Source organism: Strix uralensis, chromosome 1, assembly GCF_047716275.1.
Source record: "Strix uralensis isolate ZFMK-TIS-50842 chromosome 1, bStrUra1, whole genome shotgun sequence".
NCBI classification, from domain to species: domain Eukaryota; kingdom Metazoa; phylum Chordata; class Aves; order Strigiformes; family Strigidae; genus Strix; species Strix uralensis.
This window is the reverse complement of record NC_133972.1, coordinates 149,493,481-149,518,811: the sequence shown is the minus strand read 5'-3', so window position 1 is coordinate 149,518,811 and position 25,331 is coordinate 149,493,481.

Below are 25,331 nucleotides of genomic sequence, written 5' to 3'. Positions count from 1 at the left end.
TCTCATAGGAAGCAGCAGGTTGGTGCCTGCAGGAGAGGGGTGAGGGAAAGGAAAAGGGGCTGCCTGGCAGGTGGGAACCTCTCCTGTGACCTGCAACCCTCAGCCCCATGACAATTTGATGTGGTGATGTGAAGACTTACTGTCTCTTCAGATTTGGCAAGACTTTTGCAGAAGGACACCACCAGACACAGATGTTTCAGTGCTAGAAGAGCAGTTGTCAAGATCAGGAGAGATTGTGGGGAAGGATGGTCCCTCCAAAGACCCATCATTGCTCGGACAGCACGGACACCCGCTGCCCTCCCTCAGGCAGCCACCCTCCCCACCTGGATGATGAAGGTGTCGAGGCTGGGATGTGGAGGATGCTTCTGCTGTGCTTGATGTGTGTGGGGGATCTGAGTGGGAAGGGCTGGAGAGGGCTGAGGTTTTCATGCAGAAGTTGCTTATCTCCTTTTTCCAAAATGTTCCAGGGGTGTATTTGTGTTGAGTCACCTCCCTTCTGGTTTTGGACTCAAAAATAAAAACAGCGAAAAAAAAGAGAATTCCTGATGGTGACAGCGCAGCCTTAGATGTTAAAATCAGCTCTCCTTTGTGGGTAGGAGCTCATTTATACACATGATTTATGTCTGCTGGAATGAGAGAGGGACAGACTTAACAAATGACAGGTTTTGAATGGTTGCAAGGTAATGTTATTAATGTCTGCTGACTTGGTGCCCTGCCCAACTTTGAACTTCTTTCAGTTGCATGGGGCTGAACAAGAGCTGCGTGAGTTTTGAAATATTTCCACATAAAATAAGCTCTGAGACAGATGGAGAAATGTGTTTCCTAATGGGGCCTAGTAAAAAGAGTGCAGGAGGAAAAAAAAAGGCAACAAGAATCTTCCTCAACTGAAACAAAACCAAGGAATCAGAAGGAATAAATTTCAGTGCCAACTGCCATCGTCTGAGGGGTTACACCACTGCTGCCGATTAGAGGACAGGCTTTCTTAAAAAGATATTTGCACATCTTTCACCTGTTTTACAGGCCTGGCAGGTCAAGCAGCACTGCATCTGTATCCCCAGCAACAACAGTCTCCTGGGCCAGTGCCACCACATCCCAGCCTTAATTTATTTAAATATGTACAAGATGATTCAGTAGGTGCTAATGCTGCTAATTCAGTAGGTGTTAATGCGTGAATAATTATAGACATATTTAAGCAGCTGGTGTTGTGCCTTCAAAAGTTTCTGTGCATGGAAATTAATAGCTCTGTGGTTGCATGTGTGCTTTACATGTTATAAAATGAAGATGTTGGTAGGAGCTCCATGTTAAAGTTTCAGTCAAGGTTTTTGCCTGAAGTAGAATTGAAACTCTTTGTTTTATACTTGGATGTCTCCAGACATAGCACAACAGATCTTCAGAAAATAATTTTTTTTCTCTCTATTCTTTTAAAAAAACACTCTTTGTTTTCAGGCTGCATCTGTTAAGAATTCTCCTTTATTTCCCCTTGTTTCTCAGGTTCCCCAACAGCACAAGCTCAGTTCTGACAAACTTCCTCCACAGACATGTACTGATAACATCTTAGAGCCAGGGCATCTGAAACAGCACACACAAACAAATATTCCCGTTATTTGCAATAGCTCTTTGGAGCTATGTAAGGAATAGATGCTGGAGCTGCTCCTCACTCAGCTAATGTCTGGTTATATAGTTCCAGGTTAATGCTTTGCCTTGAGTGGATGACAGGGCACCTCAGATAAGCACCCCTTGTAGAAAATATACGCACATGAAATGCAAACACCACAGAGTGACAGTGAAAACAGGGGCAATAGAAATGACAGTTTATTTTGTGCCCCACTGACTGCAAATACTACTTTCTAATGCATTTTGCTGTCAGGACAACAAGTTTTCTAGGCTTCTGATCAGGGGTGCTCAGCACCTCGCAGAATTGGCCCCCACAGAGACCTGGACTGATGCAGGCATTGGCAACAAGGTTTTGACGTGTCAACTGTTTGGCTTTGGGACAGAAAACAGGGTTGAGCTGGTGCTGTCTGGTAGATCTCCCTGGGTCGTCCTGACAGCTGTAGAAAGCTCTTTATTGCTTCTACCAGATAACGGGGGGAGCCTGCTTTCTTTCTTCTCCCTTGCCCTCTTGGAATGGAAGCGTCAACGCTGCTTCCCCTCCAGCTGCCTGGCCGGTGACAGTGCCCGGCACGGCATTGCAGAGAAGGGGTCCTGCCAAGCAGACCTGCAGACCCAGGTATTTCCTAAATAAACATACACCATGAGAGCAGAGAGCTGCACCGACTGACACTGTTGTTATTCCAGCTTTTTCTGCCTAGAACAGGTGATGGGAACTCTGGTCCATATTTGTTTGGATCACTGCAGTGGCCATGCTCAAAAAGTGTCATGGCTTTGGATGGGAACCAGTCCACAGACATCTAGGATGTCACAAAGCTTAGATTAATTAAATAAGCATTGCTCTAGCAGCTGTTTTAAATAGCTGTACATCGGTCTGACTTCCAGTGCCTCAGTTTTTAATAGATGAATATCACGTGAAAGTTTCACATTATCATTTGGATGAAATTCAGATATTTGAAGATGGAATGATATCCAGTATCTCTGTATTTCCAGGAATTTCACGTTAATATGTTCTCTGTTCCTCTGCAAAAGGCATAAAGCTCTCTCCCCAGTATCAGACATCCTGCACAAGAATGGCTCACAACTGTTAATTAAAAAAAGTCCAGGATGAGAGGCAACAAGGTCTGCTCTCATGTGCTTTGTATGCAGGCAAGGAAGTCTCAGAGTGCATGAATGGTTCATTTATACTGCACTTTAACTTATCTGCTTCTTGAGTGCTCCCAGTCTTTGAAAAATGTTGGATAAATTTGCACTGGATACCCCTCGTCTAAACTGATTATCAGTATCAGATCCAAAAATAATTTAATTCCTCTAAACATTACCTGTTGCTTCCTGTTCCACTGTACAATAGTTTATTGTCTGACTCTGTTGTGCCACATTTTGTCCTGTCAGCTGAAGCCACAGATGGGCTGAAAGGGGAGATGAAAGTGTTCTGCACTCCCTTACAAACCATAAGCCAAAACCCAGGGAGTGCACTTTACATCAGATGCCCCCTAGCCATATAGGTAATGACTATTTTACCTTCATCTTTGTACAGATATCTGTGAGTTGTCTGGGATTCAGAAAGTATGTACGGCACACGGGGCGAGGGGGGCAGAGGGTGTTCATTAGATAACAGCTTCTTTTTCCTGACTTGTCAAAAATGTGCAGTTTACAAGCAAATGCCAAGAATTTGCTTTTTCTGTTGTTATTCGTTACAGCAAGGGTGAATGCTTAGCGCAACCCAGTATTTTTCACTACTCCTACAGGAGCAGAAGCATAAAGAAAAGCAACACATTTCTATATTCTCATGGACAAGCCTTTCTCTTCTGCCCCTTTGTCTCTCTCCTGGGGGCGGGCATCTGGTATTTCTGCTCCTGGGAAAGGCATGTCTTGGCTTCACAGGTCTCTCCAAGGTGCTGCTGGGGAGGACGGGCTGGACTCTGGGGACACCCAGCACCAGGAGAGGTGGCTCTGTCCCTGCTGCAACTGAAGCTGCCAGGGAATTGCCTCCAGCCACACTGTGGCCATCTCCTTGCTGGGAAAACCACACTCCCCCCTTCCCTGAGACAAACCTCCGCTGTTACAGAGGAAACTCAGGTGTAACTCAGATATAAAATCCTTTACTCAGTCATGGTTTGTCACTCAATCAAGTCTTCAGAAAAAGACTTCTGATTTTTCTTTGTACTTTCTCCTTTCCATCATTTCCCTGCTTCAGTTTTCAGCTTCTTTTGAAAGACTAAAATTTTTTCTATACTGAGATACATGAAAAAGGGAGGAAGGGAAGGGAAGGGAAGGGAAGGGAAGGGAAGGGAAGGGAAGGGAAGGGAAGGGAAGGGAAGGGAAGGGAAGGGAAGGGAAGGGAAGGGAAGGGAAGGGAAGGGAAGGGAAGGGAAGGGAAGGGAAGGGAAGGGAAGGGAAGGGAAGGGAAGGGAAGGGAAGGGAAGGGAAGGGAAGGGAAGGGAATTCAAAACCCCCTGATGTCCCCCCACCAAAGAAAACAAAATGGAAGAAAAAAGAAGGAAAAAAAAAAGAAAGAAGAAGAAAAGAGATCAGAGTTTTGCAGGGCCTTTGGCGTATGCCAAAAATGCAGCCACAATGTATCAGCAGGAATACGCCCATCAGCTTCCCTCCCAGAATAAAACCCGAAGAGCAGGAGGCAACCCCTTGCACCAGTCCAGGCCACAGACACATCAGGCTGCTGCATTCCACCACCCCAGCACCCACAGCATGTCCTCGCTGTCCAAATCCCAAGGACGAGGTGGGCCTTGTTGCCCACCTTCAAGGACTATGTATCTGCCTCTTTGGATCCACGGGAGGCGTGCATTTAAATAAGCTGAGTACCCCAACAAGAATGTCCTGTCAACAGCTCTTTCTTTTTGGTCCTGCTTGGAGTCTTGCTGGACTGGTTGTGCTGGGAACAGCAATTCCATATGGCATGGTAAGGAGAACATGCAGTTAGGCTGGAGCACTTTACCCACATCAGTCCTGAATGCAAGAACAAATGATCTGGAAGCTGCTTCCTGTCATGAAACAAACTTGTGCTTATCCATTTGTTTAAAAGCAGTGTAAAGACAAGATAGGATTTAATTGCTGAGCCCTCATCCAGGATTTTAGCTGAGCCACAGCTCTCCTGACAGACAGGGACAGGGGGAGACAATTCTTGGCTTTCAAAATCCTTGAAAAGGGTCAAAGGAATATATGAAGGTGAATACACTTCCAGAGTTGTGTGTCTTACAGTGAACCATTTCTACATGTTAGTCAGTGAACAATGGGGACCATCTTGCTTGCACCAAAAAACTGTCTTCTTGTATCTACATCTTGCATTTCCTTCCAGCGCTCTTCAAAACTGTTTGGCTGGTGTCCTGGAATCTTCTTCTACTTCTCATGATTTGTTTCTGCTGTTCCTTTTATATATTCCTTCTTTCAGACCCACAAAACAGACTAGAGTGCATGCAGGCAAATATGGACTCTTCTGCACCCTTTCCTCTCAAAGAGCCATGCCACCAAATATGCTTTAGCAAAAAAACTCCAAAAAACCCCCAGGATCACAGCAGTCCTGCGAGCCCCATGTTTAAGGGCCAGCAGGAGGTGAAGCAGATAACAAAGGGTGACAAGATGGTGAGAGGACTTGGGACAGGGGTTTCATCAATTCATGTTCAGCAGTTGAGTCTGCTGCCGAAGGGCAGGACAGAGAGGCAGGGCCTGGCTGTGAAGGAAAGAATGCATCAAGGAGAAGGGAGGCTGAAGAGGAGGACACAGGTGTGCTGGGGACTGGGAACTGGTCAAAGTGAGCCCTGGTGGGTACAGGGATGGGCTCTAGCCTGGACAGGGCACTGGAACCCACTGATGTCACCCCTCTGTCATCCCCCCTGACTTCTGAAATGTCCTATCAAAACTGACAGACCAAAATATGGCAGACAATATACATTTAAACTCCATTTATTTCTTAGACCCACTTTTTTGAAGGGGAGCAAACACCCTAAAGTGTCATTATATTGACAGAGAAGATTTAATAAAGTGATTAGCTCTTGTTTGAATCATGTTATGAATTAGCCTCCTTAGACCAGTGTGTTACCAACTCCAGTGCCAGTGACTGCGCAGCCCTAGCAGACACCCTTGATTTTCATACCACCAACACTATCGTAATGACAGCACACAGTGAAATTTGCCACCTATGATGAGGAGTCCATCCATTGCTACCAGGGGCACCTGTATGGTCACTGACCTCTTCTTCTAGTGAGGCCCTTGTACTTGAGCTTCAGCATGGGCTGGGAAATTCCTCCCTGACTGCCACAGTGGACTTAGACAGTAAGAGTGGGATGGGCAGTCTGCTCACAGAGGTCCCCCAGACACAGGGAGAGGTAAGAGATGAGGCCAGAGGGCCTTGCTTAGGGCTTCTTCCAGAGGTGTTATTGTTGTGCAACCTTCTTCAAACAGGGCATGGAAATGGTGAGGGACCTGGGGTTGATGGACTGGGCTTGACTTGAGAAACCAGGCTCAGGCAGAGGCTTGGGAGAAGACAGCAGTGCTGGTGTGGGTCCACAGAGCTGCTCATGCACTGGTGGCCAGTACAGTGCTTGGCTGTGTTGCTTCCCTAAGTCACTGCCTTGGGCTTGAAATCCTGGTGCCAAGGAGCTCAGAGCATTATTAACGCTGTGTAAGGACCTCTTGGCCTAAGTCCAAAATTGTGACCCTTCTGTTTGGTGGCTGCCTAGCCCTGAGGCACCTGCCTGTTGAGGAGCACTTCCATTTTGGCAGCCTGCAGCAGCTCAGCACCTCTCCTAAACTGGATGTTGTTCCAGCTACATGGCCTGGGGGGGTTGAGCCAGCTCTGTCTGCACCTGACGTTGTGGTTGTGTTCTGCAGGAGCTTGGCCAGAGAGGGAGGATTGCAGTGGTGCTCTGATGACTAGTTAATTGTTGTATGTTAAACAGTCATTTCAGGAACTATACAAATAGATGTTGGAGTGAGAATGAGAACCCTGGTGTTTCCCTCTGGGCAAGTGATTTTGTTCAGAGGTTGAGAGTGCTCTTGCTTGCTCTCTCCCTTTGGTCCAAATGATCTTTAATGACTCCTTGCCAAGTGGAGCAGTTTCAGCAGGAGGGGCTGATGTTGCTTTTCTTTCCTCTCTGGAAACTGCTGGGGTTTGAATCCTTGCAGGCAGAGAGCAACGCTGAGCTAGCAGGCATCTGGGGGGAGAGATGTTATTAATCTGTCTATTGCCCACCGTCACCAAGAGCACCTTCTCAGGCTTTTATCTGAGTGAAAAGCCGGCTTTTCCTCAGGCTTTGAAACAAAGCACACACTTAGGAAATACAGGGGGGCTAAATCATGGTTAAGATAATATTTCACAGACACATTTTCCTTCTTGACCCTCTCAACAGCCCTGGCTGCAGAAGAGGGTGCTGGTAAGGTGCACCTGGGCATGATGCCTATGTGGCGAGAAGAATGGGATTAAAGAGGTGGCTCTATCTCCAGTTTTTCCCACTGGCCAACTGCAGTGGAAAGTGCTGATGGTTTGGGGTCTTTCTCTGAAACGCCCTTCCTCCCCACCGCGCTGCAGAGGACTGGGTTGGGCACCCACTGCTGGCTCTGTGTTCCACCTCGGGTGGACAAAACCTGAAAGTTAGGTGGACCGTGCTTGGTATTTTGACATCAAACCAGGGTTTTAATGGGTTTTAGCTCTTAGCCCTTAACCCTTAGTCATGTGTCCAAGTATTGTCATGGAGACAACAGTACCACCAAACTCAAAAAAGTAATTTAGGATAGGGATATTAAAACACCGTGAGCGCTTGATCTCACAACAGTAGGACTCATATAGAGAACCACAGCATGGCTGAAGTCAAAATGAGTCCTTCTGTTGATTTTGTTGGGTCTTTCAATATGTTACACAAAATGGAGGTGTCAGATAATTACCTTTATTAATCATTGCTGGAGTGCAATTTGCCCAGGGTGTTTGACATTACTGGTGCTACGTATGATTCTGCATGGGTCATTTAAATGTTGCAAAGCCACATTTGTTTTACAGGCAAAATACAATAAATCAAATTTTAAAATATTATAAAAGAAAATAAATGCATTTGAACACTACAGACTATAAAATGATTGCCTTACCTACTAATGAACAATGAATATGAAGCTTGTTTCATGAGTCATAAGAAATAAGTTGAGAAAACCAGACACCCAGTGCAGTAGAGGCTTGATTCTACTGTAGCTGGAAAGGATGCACACTTCATCTTGCATCTTAGATTACAGAGGCACTTATAATGAAGAATTATTTAATAAAATACACAACTAGAAGGCATTTGGGCACTCACACTTAAGAAGTCCAGTGAAGATCTTACTGCTTCAAAATCCAAGTTCACAAGATGAAAACCACCATAATTTAAAAAAACCTTTTCACATTAAATTTTGCGAATTCTACCCTTGTTCACAGCACAGTCAGAGGAGGAAAAAGCTGCCAGGCCTGGGGCAGGGTGAGGGACCAAGCCGGCCCTGTGCTGACAATGACCGATATAGACCACCATGTGCCAGTGCTGGAGCTCTGCCTCAGCTGTGTTTAGTTTGCTGTAACAGATGTAGCCTGCTTGTTCAGGGATGGTTCAGCATGGGACAAAATCACAGCTGTGGGAAGAAGACACAGATTTCTGTCTGAGGATTTCTCCCAGCAAGAGGCCAGAGTAGCCCTGAATCAGTGGCACTGATCTGTACTGTGCATGCAGTGAGTTAGGTCTTCAGGGGGTCAATGCATCCCAAAAACACAGAGACAACAAACTGGTCATGGAGAACATCCCCGCTCTTTGACTGCAACCAGCATATATAATCAGATGGGAAACTCTGCAGCTTGGCACTATTTGCTGTCTGATTCCTTGCAAATCCTTCTGCTCTAGGAATCAGACTAAGTAAATAAATGGTAAAAACAGCAGAGAAGACAGATCTCAAAACGTGCTTTGTTCATCCACACAGGAAACTCAGTGCAAATTCAGCTGTGCCTGATGGTGTTTCAGAATAGCCTAGCAAGTACTCAGTAATACATTTAATCATAATGATGACTTTGTAATATTAGACATCCTTGTAAGATGGGTTTGCAAGGACAGTACAGAGAAAATACACTGCAGTGAGGGTGCTCATGAATCTGCTGCTACGTCACAGACCAACCGCACAGAGAGAGCTGGCCAAAGCTCACAAAGTTGCATAAAGTCTGGAGCTGACCTGCCTTTGAACTGCTCAGGGAAAGGTACATCTTGCTAGGGACTCCAGTAGCTCTGTGGCCACATGCTGGCTATCTCAGGACAAAAAGTCAGGGGGTGTTTGCAGGGCATGGTAGAAGGAGCACATGGGGCACCTTTGTCACTGGCATGGCTGTGGTGTGATGTGCAGGCACAGGCAGGGAGCCAAGGAGAGGTGGGTGTTGTGGGGACAGCCATGAGCAAGCATTTCTCTCTGAGCTGGTGGAGAAGAGGAATCCATAGATATAATCTCTTGTCCACTGGTTACAGTGAAAATTTTCTGGGCTTGTGTGTTTATGCTTTACCTCAGTACTGCCTCAAACCAACCAAGAGCCTGGGAATCTCCTCTGAAGTATGAAAAAGTGCTTTCTTATCACTGCTTGTTTTCTCATGCAACAAGGAAAAGAAAGGTGAGGCAGAGGAAACAGGACATACTTTGTGCACCTGTGCTTCATGGTAATGCTGGTGTGTGTTTCTGTCTTCTTAGTGCTTGTTGCAAGCCTCTAATATGTGCCAGCCAAGAAAGGTGGCAACGTGGTTGGCTTCCCACAAAGCCTACTCCTGAGTGGGAGATATTCTTTGGAAATAATGTGTTAGTGGCAGTGGAAGAAGCAGTGGAGCATGATCAGGGTGTGATCACTGACCTGAAGAAATGTGTGTTCGTGCAGAGACACATTGCCTCCAAGGAATAGAAAACAAACCTCCAAGAAAGCCAGAAAAATGCTTAATTTCATAAATGGATTGTGAGACCTCTCCTCACATTTGATAGGTAGTGCCTTATGTGCCAAATACCTAACAAATACCTGAAAAAAAGGAATGTAAACCCAAATTTACTGAAACATGGGAATGCTAAAATACTGGGTCACACCAGCAACAATGTGGGAGTTTGGCAGGAGTGGGTTTGAAAGACTGTCACGTCTACTCTTTTTTATTCTACAGAAGAACTGAAGCCATTGATATTATGACTGAAAAGAGTACGGAGAACAGCAGCCCAGGCACTGGAGAGGAAGCTGTCCCCTGGGTAATATGGTGCCATGGAAATACAATCTGATGGCCAAAGTCACCAGATGGTGCTATTGTGCACACAATTTGTGTGTGTGTGTGACCATTGCACACACTTTGAAGGGATGTTATGGAGTTTCTGTGTGGGATGGGGGCACTGGGGTGGTTTGCTCTCTCCATCTCTATGTGGCCCAATGCAGACCTTGGGGCTGAGCCCTCCTGGGACCGAGCACTGCCTCGCTGGCACCCACTCCCAAGATGGGGACCACCTCAATGCCATTTCAGCCACCACTGTTTGAAGTTAAAGCCTAAATAAAACAAGTTAGATACAGAAAAACCCTCATTGTTTCACTGATTCCTTCCTTATGGGGAATTCCAACATCTCCACATGAGAGTGTGCAAAAAAAAAAGCAGGGGCTTCCATGATGCCCAAGGAGGCAAGGAACACATCTGCCCATCTCTGATCGATCAACCGAAGCACCTCCTGAAATATCCCACAGTAAAATTACCCTGCAGCCAGGCATAAAATGCCTGGCCTTTAGCCTGTCATCCCTCAGAACTGAAGAGCACTGCTCCATGCCCCAGGAGAGTGTTTCTTTCTGGAAAGTCTCCGCTTTCCTTTCTGAGTGAACCCTGTAGATCAGCTCCAAACAGCAGGATCATGTCATAAGCAGCTCTGCTGGGCTGAGGCATGATGAGAAGAATATGGGTTGAGTTCAGAGAGAACTGACTCAGTCCTTGTCACCTCCACAATAATGTGTAATATTACATACTTACGCAATATTAACTATTTAACAATTATACTTTATATGCATACAGACATATATTCATATAAATGCATATTTACATATAAATAACATATCATAGTTACATATTATAATATATAATATGGTGCATACCTCTATAACAGTACCTAATACCTGTAAAACACCTACATAGCATTACCCCTGTAGGACCCTCTCCTTGGAGGGAGCACACTGCATGTTCAGCTGTGCTTGCTGACCTTGGGGGCAGATGTGGGAGCCACCTGGAGTCTTGTTCTCCACCATCACAATAGTGCTGAAAACCGAAGTGGGTGACTGCACAGGGGGAGGACATGGGCCTGGCCTCAGATGTGCCTTTGCAGAGCTCTGTGCTTGAGCACTAATTGAATGTCATAGGACAAAACCAGAGCTGCAGGGGAAGGTGTCTGGTTGGCCAAGCCAAGACCTGACATTTGCATCTTATGGAAGTAGGGGGTGTACACTTGAGCTACAGAAGACAGGAAGATCCATATCAGCTGGATATGTACGAGTCATTGTGTGGACAGTTGTGGTCCCACCACTCCTTGTGGAAAATGTGGGAAAAATGTAGGGAGAAAAAGGTTTGTGTTGGTGCTCCAGCGTTGGCTGTTGCAGTCTGTAGAGGGAAGGTCAGTCTAGCAAACACCACCGCCAACATCAGCGATCTGGGTAAGGCATGGGATTATGTGATGTTCAAGCTTGTGCATTATAAGTGTTTTACTTTCTGCCCATTCTGCAAGTCTATTAGTGAATCTGTTTTGTCTATTGGCTGTCCTCTAATTCTTTTTAAAATGCGTAAGCAGTAATCCCACTAGTCTCTAAACAGTATTCATACCAAAAGTGTAACCCTGAGATCCTGAGTGACAAGTGAAAGGTATTAATGGGCATTTTAAGAGTGTCATTGCAACAGATACATCTTTTCATGGGCCATTTGGAAGTTGTTTCTGTAAATTATTCTTTTTTAAAGACTTGCTCCCTAAACCAAGTAGTAAATTAAGCAAAGCAACATGTAAAAGTAAAGGTGATATAATGAGCAAGTTTTTTTCAAGAGCTTGCGGTTAATGTTTTACAGTGTAATAACATTTCAAAGGATAATGATCTTTTGTGTGCCCCTGGTGCAAAGTTCAGCACCTTCTGCTCACAGCCATGACAAGAGGGATGGAGGCTCCCTGGCCACCTTATGAGGCTGTTCAGTGGCCCTAAGGCTGTTCTAGACTTAGCGGCAAGGGTGATGGAGGCAATTTGGGACCACAAGATGCTGAAAACCAAACTCCATATAGCAATGATGGGAGCAGAGATCAGAGAAGGACCAGTACCATGCAAATGTGAGGAGGCCCCTCGAAGTTAATGGGATTGCTCTGGTGGCCCAATGAGTGTTGCCAATTGGGAATACGGCTGAGAGGACCAAACTCACTCTAGCTTCATCTCCTCTAATTAAAGCCCTGCTGCCATGGAAGCTCACTGAGTTGAGGAGCTGGCTGTGCTGTTCCCGCTCTGCTGCTGGAGCAGAGGTGCAAGCTGCTGGCTGATCTTTACCCCCAGAGTGGGACCTGCTCTGAGCAGATGGTGGTGGGGAGGTTGTAAGGAGATGTCTGGTCCCCCCAGGCCCACACCACTGATGTCTGCTCCAGAGCTGCCCCAGGGGCCACAGCAGGACACTGCTGTCTCCACTGCTCAGAGGGTATTATGATCTCCAGCAGGCACAGCAAGCAGGGGAACCCATCCCCAAACCCAGCAACTAAAGCCCTTTTGCCCCAAAGCATCCCTGCTGCTGGCTGACCCCTCTTCCTCAGCAATTAAAGGGGGCCACCTTTTTGACTTAGAAATAGAGGGGAGCAGCCCCCTCTGAGTGGGTGCCTTTTGCCTTGTCTGCACCAGACCAGGCCCGCTGCAGAGACCCACTGGCAAAGCAATGTGAAAAGCCCATGGGGAGAAGCAGCACTGGGTTGCAAGGGCCCCCATGCAGGGACAGGGACAGGGCTGGGGCGCTCCCCTGAAGGGGTACAGCTGCTGGAAGGGGATGAAGCGGCATCCGTATGCTTTTAGCAACAGACACAGGACTTGAATCAATAATACAAGAAAGCCTGTGGTCGGCGGCATTTCTGGCCACAGCAGATGGACCACCATTCAAGGAAGGGTTTGAGGCTTCCTCTGCCTGAGGGGATTTTAAACCACATTCCCACATTTCAGGCAAGTACCCTCATCTCTCTCTGGCCTGTAGGTCCCTGTAGAAACTACAGCATTGCACAGCCAGAAATCAGAGGGCTGGTAGGAAACTGAGCAAAAAGCATGACTTTTGTAGGGTACTCAGCTGGGCAGGGGCTGCCCTGGTGTCTACACCCAAGAGCATCTCCATCTGTGGAGATACTCATACCTCAGCTGGTTATGACCCTGTGCTACCTGATCTCACTTGAGGTTGGATTTCACTTTGAAGTTTGCCCTGCTTTGAGTGGGGGTTGGACTAGATGACCTCCAGAGGTATCTTCAAAGCTAAATTATTCTGTGATTCTATGTTTCTATCACTGGTTTTTATCCAGCTACTGTTTCATGTAAAAATCCCTCAGTGAAGTCCCCTAACCATTAGGTACAGGCATGTTCCTTCTTGCCTGTTCTACCTCTGCCTCCATAAATCTGAGGAAGCTCAGCTGTGGAGGTACAGAGTCCTCAGCAGGTTTTTAGCTAATGCATAATGATTAAAAGCTACTACAGTCACCAGTAAAGACAAGACTCTCAGGGTCACTCTAAATTAAGTAAAAGCTCCATTAATTTGATCAAAGAACTAAATTATACATTATAGTGATTTGTATAACATAGGATTATTTAGTTCTGTATAAAATTTTGCCTGGAAATCCATTTTTTCTGTACTTTTCAGCAAATAGAAATAACTCCAGAATATTAGAAATAATATAAAAGTGTATTTAATCACAACAGAAAAGACATTAAAGCGTTATTTGGGTATGAACACAAGCAGATAAATGTAATCATATACAAAAACATTATATTAAATGAAGACTGAAAAATAATTACATTTATTGTATCTTTTAATGGCAAATAAGTAAATTAAAACTGTATTTGAATATCAATTTAAACATGTTAGTTTTTTATCCATTAGGTTTAGATATAGAGGGATACAGTCAGCACTTACTGTTTAATCAAAGAGATAAGAAATATACATTAACTCAGACACTGGAAAACAAAAATGCTGATTTTTGACATTTTTAGGGTGAAGAGGGTTATACTTTTTTAAAAAATATTTTCAAAAATGTGTCCTGTTATCAAGCTGTATTTATTTTCCATAAAGTAACAAGTTCCACAGCGTGGTGCGTTCTACAGCAGATGAAAATATTTAGTATGTTAAATTTATGGCCGAGGGCAAAAAGCTGAACTTGGGAACCTATTTAAAGTGCAGTGGAAGTCTGTAAAGATAACGATAGGGAGTTGAAAGCAGTGAAGCCTCAGACAGTAATATCTCAATAACAAAGAGCTAATACTTTGCTGCAGAGGCTTTCTCAGCAACAGTTGGTCCATTTTTGTCATTACGTCTAATCAAGTCCAGTCTTGCCTCAGCCTCCTCAGCCAGCAGACATCCAGCACTTAAATATAACCGTATGTGTCCAGCGTGATTACAAGCATCATAACGCGCTCCCGGCTCTGTCCTCCCACCTCCAGCTGGCCCCGGACCCCGGGGTGTCACATTCCAAGTTTTATCTGCTGAACATGCACGCCAATGGTGCGTGAAACTGAAGGGCTCGGGGAAGGGGTACGGGGTGGTTATCACCCACGGTGAGCAGCGTGCCCTCTCCAAACCCAGCCCCAGCCCCAGCCACCTACAATGGGAAGCATCAACAACCCTGCCAAAAAGCACCTGGAGTCAATACCGGCTCAGGCTCCCAATGCAATCTGATTTCAGATGTTCATGGACTTCTTCATGCTTTTATTTGTCCTGTGCTACATGAGCCACGTGGCAGCTTTTGCATGCACAGAAGGCTGCCCGGGAGGCTGGCTGTGGCTGCCCGGGTCTGACCCTGACCCTGCTGGCAGCCAAGCGTGGAAGAAGCCCCTCCTGCCAGGCTGAGGACAGCTTGTACCTCCTTGTGCAAAGGGAGACAGGAGGGAAGGACTGGAGGCAGGACCTGTCTGAAGTGCTTTCAGCAATTGCACTGGGAAATTCATTAGCATGAGTCAATGGCAGAAAATTAATAAAGTGCCAAGGAACAAACAGGACCCTTCATTAACACACAACTGATTTCACAAGGTAAACAACTTTGGTCATAATTTTCTGAGGTTTTAATGATGCCTACATGGCTTAATGCTCTTGATAGCATTCCTACTTTGAGCTGATATTTAGAATAAAGACATTAAATTACCCATATTGCTTATTAATTATGTCCAGGCACTGGAATCCCAGTTGTGACTTTCGATACATTTTTACACAAATTTTAGTGAATAACATCCGCTAGCCTGGAGGAAGCAGAGCAGGACAAGCCTTTTCACAGCTGGGGTGGGATGTAGGATTGTATTCATCCCTCCCAAGTTTTGCCAAAGTCCCCATTGCCATGACCTTTCTGAAAAAGCGCTGAACTGCCCATAGGAGTGATGGGGTGTCCAGCACAGGTGACAGGGGAAAGCACAACCTGGGACTAATAATCACCTTAAGGCCACTTCTTTGAGCCCATGTGATATTGCTCCAGCTGCTGTCAGGGAAGGTCACTGAAGCTGTTGTGAATTATCCTCTCCATATAATGAGTTATATATTCAGTTAGGGAATGAAGGTTTTGAGAAGATGGTTCTGCTAAGAAGTTTTAAGAATGTAGTTTCCCTTTTGGTACAGTGATCTCTAGCAATACTAGGGAGAATAGAGATGGGCAGAGAGCTCTGCCATCTCTGCTTTGTCTCCCATTTGTACCAAAAGCCTGGAGGACCAGGTGCACCTCTGCCATGGAGGCCAGAGGGCTTGCTCTGGGGTGGTCTGGGCAAAGTGATACGTACCTATGCTATGAACATGAGCAGCACAAGGGTGATGAGCAGTGCACCAGCAAAGAGGAAGGAAAGGCAATCCACATCCCCTTTCCACTGTTCTTTCCAGTGCTGTGGCAAAGTCGGGCAGGGGAGACATGTTGGGAAGAAAGGGCAGTTGGTTGCTCCACACTCCTCCCCTAGAAAGGAAGCTGAGTTGCTAATATTATCTGTATTTATTGTATTTATGTGGCACTGAGCTCATCTTTGAGACATCTGGGCCCAAGAAGAGTAATTAAAATGAACAACTGTTGACAGCAGTTGTCACAAATTGAACAACTGGCATAAATCAAACTGCCTGGAGTCTCAGTCGTCTCTCACAAGGAGGGGATAAATACCATCTAGCCAAATTAAGAAAACGCTGTGGAGAGCAAATGCTTGTGGCACAGAGTCAAAAACAGGCCAGTGCTGAGCTCCGATTGAGTTCAGGAGGAGCAAATCCCCCAGCCTAGGTGCCCTTCTTGAAGGATGCCTGTCTGGGCTCCGCTCACCCACATCCTCACCCTGCCTCTGATTCCAGCTATGACGTAAACAAAGCTAGCTTTCTGGCAATAGGGAAAGTTAAAAGCAACAACAAGCTCTGTCTGATGGTGGCATTCGCATTATGGGCCTATACCACTGGCTTTGCTGCATGCTGAAGTTTGAAGCTAGTTAAAGCACAAATCAAACCAAAATCCCACCCAAAACCATTTGAAATCCATGACATTAAGGTTTAGGATGTTTTATAAGTACCGAATAGCAGCCAAGCTCACTAAGGCAAAGATCCATGGAACTCAATATCCCAAAGCAACAGTTTAGGGAACAGTATAAATATGGGGAACCAGACATGGGCCCAACTTCCAAGCACTCCCCTAACCTCTGACCATTTGCAGCTTGGAGATATTTAAATGGCAAGGCCCAAGAAAACAAAATCTAGCTTAGAAAAACACCATGCCAATGACATAATAATTATGGATCAAGTCATTGGGACATACAAATCCATGTAGAAGCCTCATTTATTTCTTAAAAAGCTGATAGATTTCCTTTACCTAGATCAGGGTCCAGTTTAACACCAAAGTCCATTTGTAATTAAACAGTTTCTTTTCTACTCCCTTCAAAAGGTTTTGAGGTTGAACCTAGGAGGGTGTCCTACCCATCACCTTCCCTTTGCTTCACACAACTGGAAACATAGGAGCTTTTCAAATGGGCCTAACCAGAACTGCCTTGGTGCTGAGGCTCTTCTGCAGATCCCTGAGTCGCCACAAAATCAGGGCTGAATAAAAGCCTGGAAAGACACAGAGACACCCCCAGTTTCCCCTGTGGGGCTGCCCTGCCCCAGGGCCCTGCATGACCCCAGGCCAGCTGGACAGAGCGGGCTGCAACACGTCCTCAGCCCCAGTAATGAAGGTGGGACAGCAATGCAGAGTATTATTTCAGGAAGCTCCCTGGCTCAGGCAGCACTTACTCACAGGGCGCGTTCTCGAGTTTTGCATTCATGTGGCTGCAAATAGGTGCAGGAGTTCATGCCTCATCACATAATTCCAGGAGTGGGGTCGGAGGAGTCGGGAGCTGCGTGTGGTACACATGACAACAACTAGGCCAACAGGCATAGCAGCAAATCAGACTTTGCTGACCAGGGCTGCAAGCCTCGTTCTCCTCCACAACACTTCCAATACAAGAAATAGTGTTGGTGCCTGCTCTGCAGCCGCCATAGATGCACCACCCTGTGCCCAACCAACCGTGTGCCCCTTTTCCACCCCCTGCCCCAGCACTGTCCCCAGCATTGCCCCGCAAGCTGTGTGTGGGGCAACACAGAGCAGCCCTGTTTCTCTATGCCCCAGCAATTGTCTGCCCAGGCAGACAGCTCTAGGCTGTCTTGGACCTTCAGATCTTTTTCTTTAAGGCTGACTCGGTTGTTTTACAGGATTGCTAAAAGGGGTGAGGGGCCTCACTTGCCAGTATTTGTTCTCCTTTCCTCGCTCAGCAGTGCCCGTCTTTACCTCTGCAGACCTGAGATATCTCCCTGTGTCTCAATTCAGAAAAACTCCAGTTTTCTGTTTTTTCTCAAAGTGGTATAAAGGAGCAAAGACTGTGCACATGCAACCTTTCAAATAATGTTTACAGCTTTCTTCTTACCCTTATTTATTATGTGTTTGGCTCCAGTCATAGCTTGGAGCACCGTTATACCAAGCACCATGCAAACACAGAACAGAAAGACTGCCGGTAACTAGAAGAGTTTACCATCTAAATAGTGTAAATCAGTGCTGTGATGGTACGTAGAAAAAAGTGCTAATTCATGCTGACATACTCCCAGCTGGAAAAAGAAATAGATAAGCTCTGCTTATCATCTCATAGCCTCAATCACAGCCTCGCACACTGTGCTTCCAGCATCTCTGCTGTTTCCAGTGGTGATCCCTTCAGCTCCAGCTCAGTCATGTCCCTTGCTGGTGAATAAAATACTTGTTAGTGCATATCTTCTCCAGACAGTCCTGCTTGAGCAACATACAATTGTAACAGTGCTTTCTAGCACAGAGAAAGCCTATGCTCACTGGAGGGACGATTTGGGTTTGGCCCTCGGTCTTCAGTATTTGGTCTTATTAATGGAATTCAGGTGGAAATAATAAACTTGCTTTATTTGGAGTGTGAGAGATGTGTCTTGAAAGGCAGTAATTGTGGCAGAGTTTAACATTTGGTAAAATAAAGTAAACAACAGACTGTCTAGATGGATATGATGTCCAAGTACTTTCCTAGCGCAGGGTCTGAGATGCGGCTCTGCTTGCTTTTTTTGCACTGGCCAGTATAAAACAATCTGCATACCATAATCTGACAGGAAAGGTCAGCCCAAAGGTCACATGTTTTAAGGGTGCTACTTCAAAGACATTTATCTCCTTTACAACACCATTAAGTCCCTGGTAATGGTCTATTGTCTTTCATCATCTCAACCTCTTCACCTGCGTGTTTATGTTCGGCCAAACCTCCTGTTGCAGGGCGCGGGTAAGCAGGTGCTCAGTGGCTCCTGCTTGACGGAGCACACTCCGTGTTATTTGAGAAAGTGGCAGGCTGTTATGAGACTATCAAACTGTAACCACAGCCATCCTCTTCCCCCTTCCTGCAGAAACCAGTAGTTAAACCCTGCAGTTTTCAGCTGTTGTTTCTGATCTAGCCCTTTTTGCCTTTTTCAATTGCACTCTTCAGGCTGGAATCTCCACCAAGGTGGCTCCTCCATGATAACCAGTCCCTGCTCTTTCCCCATCACACCTCTCTCTCACCCTGCTGCTGCTGGAGGCTGAGTTTGTTTGTCATACTGAGGGAGTGTAACGGCTCCTCTTCTCTTGATCCTCATTTTTACAGTGTAAGATGGAAGCTGACCACATCACTGTTACTAGCCTATAACCCCTAAAGCAAGATCTCATCTCCTTACTGCAGTAAATCAGATACTGTTCCACTGACTTCAGCATGTATCACTACAGCAAAGTCTATCCACTGAATATCCAAACCAAGCTCTTTCCTAAAGACCTTGGTGATGCCCCCCACAGTTGTTGTCACCCAAATACATACCCCCTTCCCATCAGTACCTGCTTGTGATTGCTAGAATACCTGAGGCATAAAGTCAGAGACCAATGTGGTAAGTTCCCTTGGACTGAAAAATTTAAATACTACTTTCTTCTGCTTTCTTTTTTGCTAAGGTGCACCATACTTACATGCACATAGCCTGGTCATGCCCAAAGGGCAAGGTTTGATTGCTTTACATCCACAGCATCCTCATAATATTTGCAGCTTTGATAAGAGGAGACTTGTCTCTCCACATTTGCCATTGCTGCACTGAGATGCTGTGATAGAGAAGAGAGGATCTTTTTCATTCTCAGCTCATTTTGCCTTCTAATTGATAGCAACTCTCCCCCTGTCAAGAAAGGGGAGGTAGGCTAGGTGAGTGGCGTGAAGAAGTAGTAACTGTGTAGGGCACATTGCACATGGGGTTGTGCTGCTGGATGAGGAGGACTGCTGAGCCCCCAGCTGGGAAGGAGAAAGTAGTGCCCCAGGCCTTGGCTGAAGACTGATGGATGCAGCACAAGGAGTCACTCAAGAGCACTTGCACAACATGGCCAGATGCCTACTTTATGCAGATACTAGGACCCTTCCTACAGTTGCAAGGCATTATCAGCTATTATCAGTTATTGTTATTATTATCATTATTATTTCTAAATATCATACAGTTGATCACAAGTTTATTTTTTCTAGGAAGAGTTGGTGAGTGTGATTTCCACTGAAAGGTTTTCCATATAAGTTCACCTTCCACACACAACTTAACTGAACCTAAATGTTTGGTCTGAAATTCACATGCCATGTTAAATTAGCTAGGAAAATATTCAGATTAAGTGATCTGGACTTTTCTATCAATAAGAGAGTAAGAAAGAAAAAGAGCGGCCTTTGCTTGTGTTAAAACCAAGAGAAGCTTTATAGCTCTCTCCTGGATGAATTCTAACACTGTTATGTTTGGCCCTTGTGTCTGAAAATTACTTAAGGTCTCAGAATATGCCTTTTCCTGCTCCAATGAAAAGGTAGTCAAATTTGATGAAGCTGTGAGTTCCTGAAAAAGTTAAGTTTGCCACATCTCAGTAGGATTTGCCTAAAGTTTGGCAGCTCTTATCCCAAATACTCTGTCTGCCCTGGGCACAACTCATCTGGAGCAGGGAGGGAGTGAGTAGGGCTTTTCCTGAAATTGCTTCTTCAGTCCTGGTGCTTGCTGTTACCTCAGGCATGTCATGGAGTGCAGAGACCATCTCTCTCATGCTCCCAGTGCCTCCTGGTTAATGCCCCAGTGGGTGCAGGAGGGAGTGCAAAACAGGCAGCAAGGAATGTAAAGGTGTTGGAGACTGGGAAAGAGCAGCTGCACAGAGTTTATTCTGGTGGGTGGTTGGGAAGCAGGGGCTGAAGCAGACTCAGACTGAGGAGACAGAAAGGATGATGATGGTGAAGTGTCTCCTACACACTAGAGCACCTATTTTCTTTAGATCTTTTGCTTTTGCATGCTGTCACGGTTTAACTCCAGCTGGAGACTAAGAACCACACAGCTGCTTGCTCATCTCCCCTGGTGGGATGGGGAAGAGAATCGGAAGAATGAAAGTGAGAAAACTCATGGGTTGAGATAAAGGCAGTTTAATAAGTAAAGCAAAAGCCACGCACACAAGCAAAGCAAAACAAGGAATTCATTTACTACTTCCCATCAGCAGACAGGTGCTCAGTCATCTCCTGGACATCATGCGTAACTGTTACTTGGGAAGACGAATGTCCTTCCCCCAGCTTTTATTGCTGATCATGATGTCATATGGTGTGGGATATCACTTTGGTCAGTTGGGGTCAGCTGTCCCAGCTGTGTCCCCTCCCAACTTCTTGTGCACCTCCAGCTTCCTCACTGGTGGAGTGATGTGAGAAGCAGAAAAGGCCTTGGCTCTGTGTAAGTACTGCTCAGCAATAATGAAAACATCTCTGTATTATCAACACTATTTTCAGCACAAATCCAAAACATAGGCTCATACTAGCTACTATGAAGAAAATTAACTCTATCCCAGTCAAAACCAGCACACATGCCCTCCTGCTGGCAAGTGAAACCTTTGGCAAAAGCTGACGAAAAGCCAGAATTCCCAGCCTGCAGGGAAGACCAGTGATAGGAATTAATTATTTTTGTTGTTCTAAACTGGGATAAACATCTGAAATACCGAAATTCTTGTGCTGGGCAATTTTTCTGCACAGCAGTGTCCTTAATTCTAGCATTTCTTAACCTTCAACTCATTGGCTTTGCAGTATTATGTTCCTTTCATGTATAATTAGTGTATAACTTTATACAATATATGAAACAATATGTGTTACGAAGACAATGTGTGATAAACGCACCCATGCATGTGTCTATATCTCTGTATATTGCATAGCCATAGAATTTTAGTTTCTATCTATCCTACAAGTGAGGAAATAGATTATTTTAATAGGAACTCTGTTATTCCCTGGAAATGTATACATCTAAACTGTTTGGGGTTTAATTACCATAAATGATAGGTATTTATTTATCTAAACTCTACACAAGTAGATCCATGTGTATATATGAATATGTAGTTACTGGAAGTTTGAAAGGAAATTTATAATTCTGATATCTCTTTTGCTGGAACTGTAATTTGACCAACCATATACTGAGGTATTTATTTATTAATTGCTTTATGAGGCCCAGATTTCAGAATCGAATTTTCCTGTGTAGACTTTTGTGGACACACACTCCTATTTGCAGGCTGAGGCTGTAAGTAACAGCCTGGCTTTCATCTTTTTAAGGCAGTTTGCTTTTTAATGAGAACAGCGTAGAAATGTTTGCAGTTGATAGCTGGGAACCACGCTCTTTCTCCTCCTTGTGCTGGTGACAGGATGCCCAGGTTCTCAGCTGGTAGAAGGTGGAAAAAAGCCAAGAAATTCAAAGGAGTCACGCTGAACTTCACCAGCCAGGAACTTGCCACATAATTTTTATTTTAGGCAGAAGAGGGAGAGTAAACATTTCCACGGGCCTGGAAAGAACTCCTTTCTACGTGCTTATTACATGCTCCAAGTAGACATTTTTAGAAATTAGTCACTAGTCACTTCAAAAGTGAAAAACTAGCTGATTCTGCAGCTCTGTGCCAGCACACTCACCAAATTAGTATAGTTCATAACTCATTACACGGAGTGAGAATTCTGCACTAGCTCTACAAAAAGTGGTAAAAATTGTTTAATGGGATTTTTCCCAGAAATTACGAAGATCCTACTTGTTTTGCTTAATTTGGCTTCTCATCCAGCCCTGCCCTCTGCTCCAATCTGTGTTTCTCCCATCCAGCTAACAAAGCTGATTATAAAGCCTAATGTGTTCAGTTTAGGGCAGGCATGCTGAGAATCAAAATGTGTCAATCTTCTTTTACAAAACCAAACCCTGGCTGCAGGGAGTTGAGGTCATTTGCCAGGTGCCTGCCACACAAACGACCACTGCTGTGTTACTTGTGGGGGAACCCAGTGCAAGCTCCATGCTGGACCAAGTCTTCCCCTTCCATGTTTACCAACCCCTCCAAAAATGGTTTTCAGACTCTCTGAACTAATACTGAGCTATGAGAAAATAGGGAGAAGTCTGCTGTATACATACTGACAGTGCTCATTGTAAATACCCAGGTTGGAATAGCAATAATGCAGTGTTTCTGGAATTGTTCTTCACAATGGGATTTGAAATAGCCTACTTCTGAATAATTTGAATTTACCTTTGACGCTGTGTTTTATCTTTGGCAGGTTTTTTTCACCAGCAAGACAAAATCTAACAATAGAGTTCTACCATGCCTGCTACTTGCTTCCCAGATTTCATATGATCAGCTACAGTGGAGGTGGACTATCTATTTAAGAGAATACCCCATTTTTTTGTTATGGTGTGTATACAGACAGTATTTTGCAGACCTTCCTTCCTTTTCAAGGATGATCATCTTTGGGGAACACCAGACAGTGAACTATATATATGGATGTAGAACACAAAGTGTATAGTTTTTTAAAGGCTTTCCCTGCTTGCACTGTAGGTAATTTCTAACGTGTCTAAATGACCATCTTGTTTGATTTCAATGAGGTATCAAGAGGCCTGTGTTATGTATTAACAGACTGAACATCAGGCCCAGGTTTCATGTCAAGCCTGTGACACGGGCTCAGATTTCCTTGGAAGAGAGTGGAAAGGAAGAAATAGATTGAGGGTTTTTGCTTCACTGGTGCAATACAGATATGTCCTCCCGTACCCACGCACTGCCTTGGTTTCCCTCTGGTTGACACCAGAGGTATGGGGAAGACTCATCTCCGCTGCTGCTGCATCTCTCACCTGAGTCCTGTACCCCATTTTCTGGTCACTTAGCATCCCCATCTGCCTTCCAGGGAGTTCGGGGCAGGGCTGACCATGACCCTATACAGTGGTGTGTGACATGTAGTTTTAAATACTCTGAGAGTCAACTGCCAGAAACAGTGGTTAACTGATAACAGAAGTGCCTGAACATGAGGGTAGGTGAAAATATGCTTGGGTTTAGATTATTTCAATTCTTCTAATAAAAGATGTTTTCCTCTCCCTACATGATTATACTTCAGATAAGAAATCTGTGCCCAAACCTGTGTCTATATGACGTGAAAATATACTACCCTACTATGCCATATAGTATCAGATATAAACCTTTTCCTAGCTGTGCACTGAATTCATGTTTTGAGAAGTCACTAATCCTGGCATTTCAGAAGCCTACATAGGCAGAGATATTTAAGATGCCTTTTGTTCTGGTGAGACCCAGGGGGCTGGTGCTGGGCACCCTGGAGGTCCCCAATCAGCATTTATTTCTATCCCAGGCCCCCAAGCATGGGCCACGCTGGGAGCTCCAACACATGGAAAAGGAGAGGGAAGATACTGGAAAATTAATAACAAGCTTGGGTTTTCATATTCTGTGTTTGGCTGGTGTGTAGGACATTACATAGGGGAGAGAGAGCTGGAAATGTGTGTTGCCTGTGGTGGGGAAGGCAAAGGTGGAAAGAAAGGGGACAGTCCATGACATGGACTCATAATCATCTAGCTCTGTCTCCTGAAAATGCAGTGGAAATATTTTACAGGAGACAAGGTAAGGATGAGCCGTTTGGGTGTTTGGTCACAAGACCTCTTTGAATGGAGCTGGCTTTTAGAGAAAGGTGTGATTTATTTGAAAGTAATGAGTAAAACCTAAAGAGATGCCTTGATGCTTGCTGGGTTCATAAGCAAGCAAACCCTATGGTTCCTGTTGGACAATTCTCTCAGGACTAGTAATATGAGAATAGATGTTCATCCTTAAATTGAGAGACCTACATTCACAAAGAGTTTTAGACATCCCAGGAAATCATTGGGAATTAGATCCCCAGATGCCTCTGAGAATTTGGTATAATTAGTTCCAGGAAAACACTGCCCAGGCTGTTTTTCTCTGCTACATACGGAACTGAAACACAAGCAGAGATATTCTACAACAACTGTAGAAATCACACACTTTTTGATTTGGGTCAGTAAGCATTTCTTTCTAGTTTTGCTCAGGTCAGAAGAGATCAGAGACAGAGCAGAAATCTACGGGGTTGAGTGATGGTGAACACTTTTCAACTTGCTGAAAACACTGGGAATGGAGCAAGTACAGACACAAGTCACAAATCAATGGGTGACACAAGCCAAAAGTAGTTTTTAAAGGAAGACAAACAGGCCTGGTTCTTAATGAGGCCACAGATGTTACTTGAGATTTTGCTCCAGTGACTATCAAGACCGCACTAACATTACACACAGATGTTACACCAAATGATCTTGGGAAGTGGGGGCGTGATGTCATTGGGGGGTTTCAAATCTGGAACACATAATCAACTTATCTTTGTTCTGAGAGCTCTCATTATAGCCCCCCGGGCTTATTCAGATGTCTATTTGCATAGGAAGTGCCCTGAGGAGAGATCTTGTTCCAGGACATAGATAGCTATGGTGACAGTCCAACATACCTGTTGTTTAAGTTTCTCCTTATGAGTGGCTATAACATATTTTGGAGAAGAATTATGGTTGGGTGGAAAGAGGATGAATGGTCTAACTCCCCATCCAGTTCAGAAAATATATTGTTTCCAGAGGAAACCTTGAGAGTGTGTAGAGTCGAAGCTCTCTAGGGCAGGATGATCATCTAGATATTTGCTGAGTAAATCACCTAGCAGAACTGTGTTG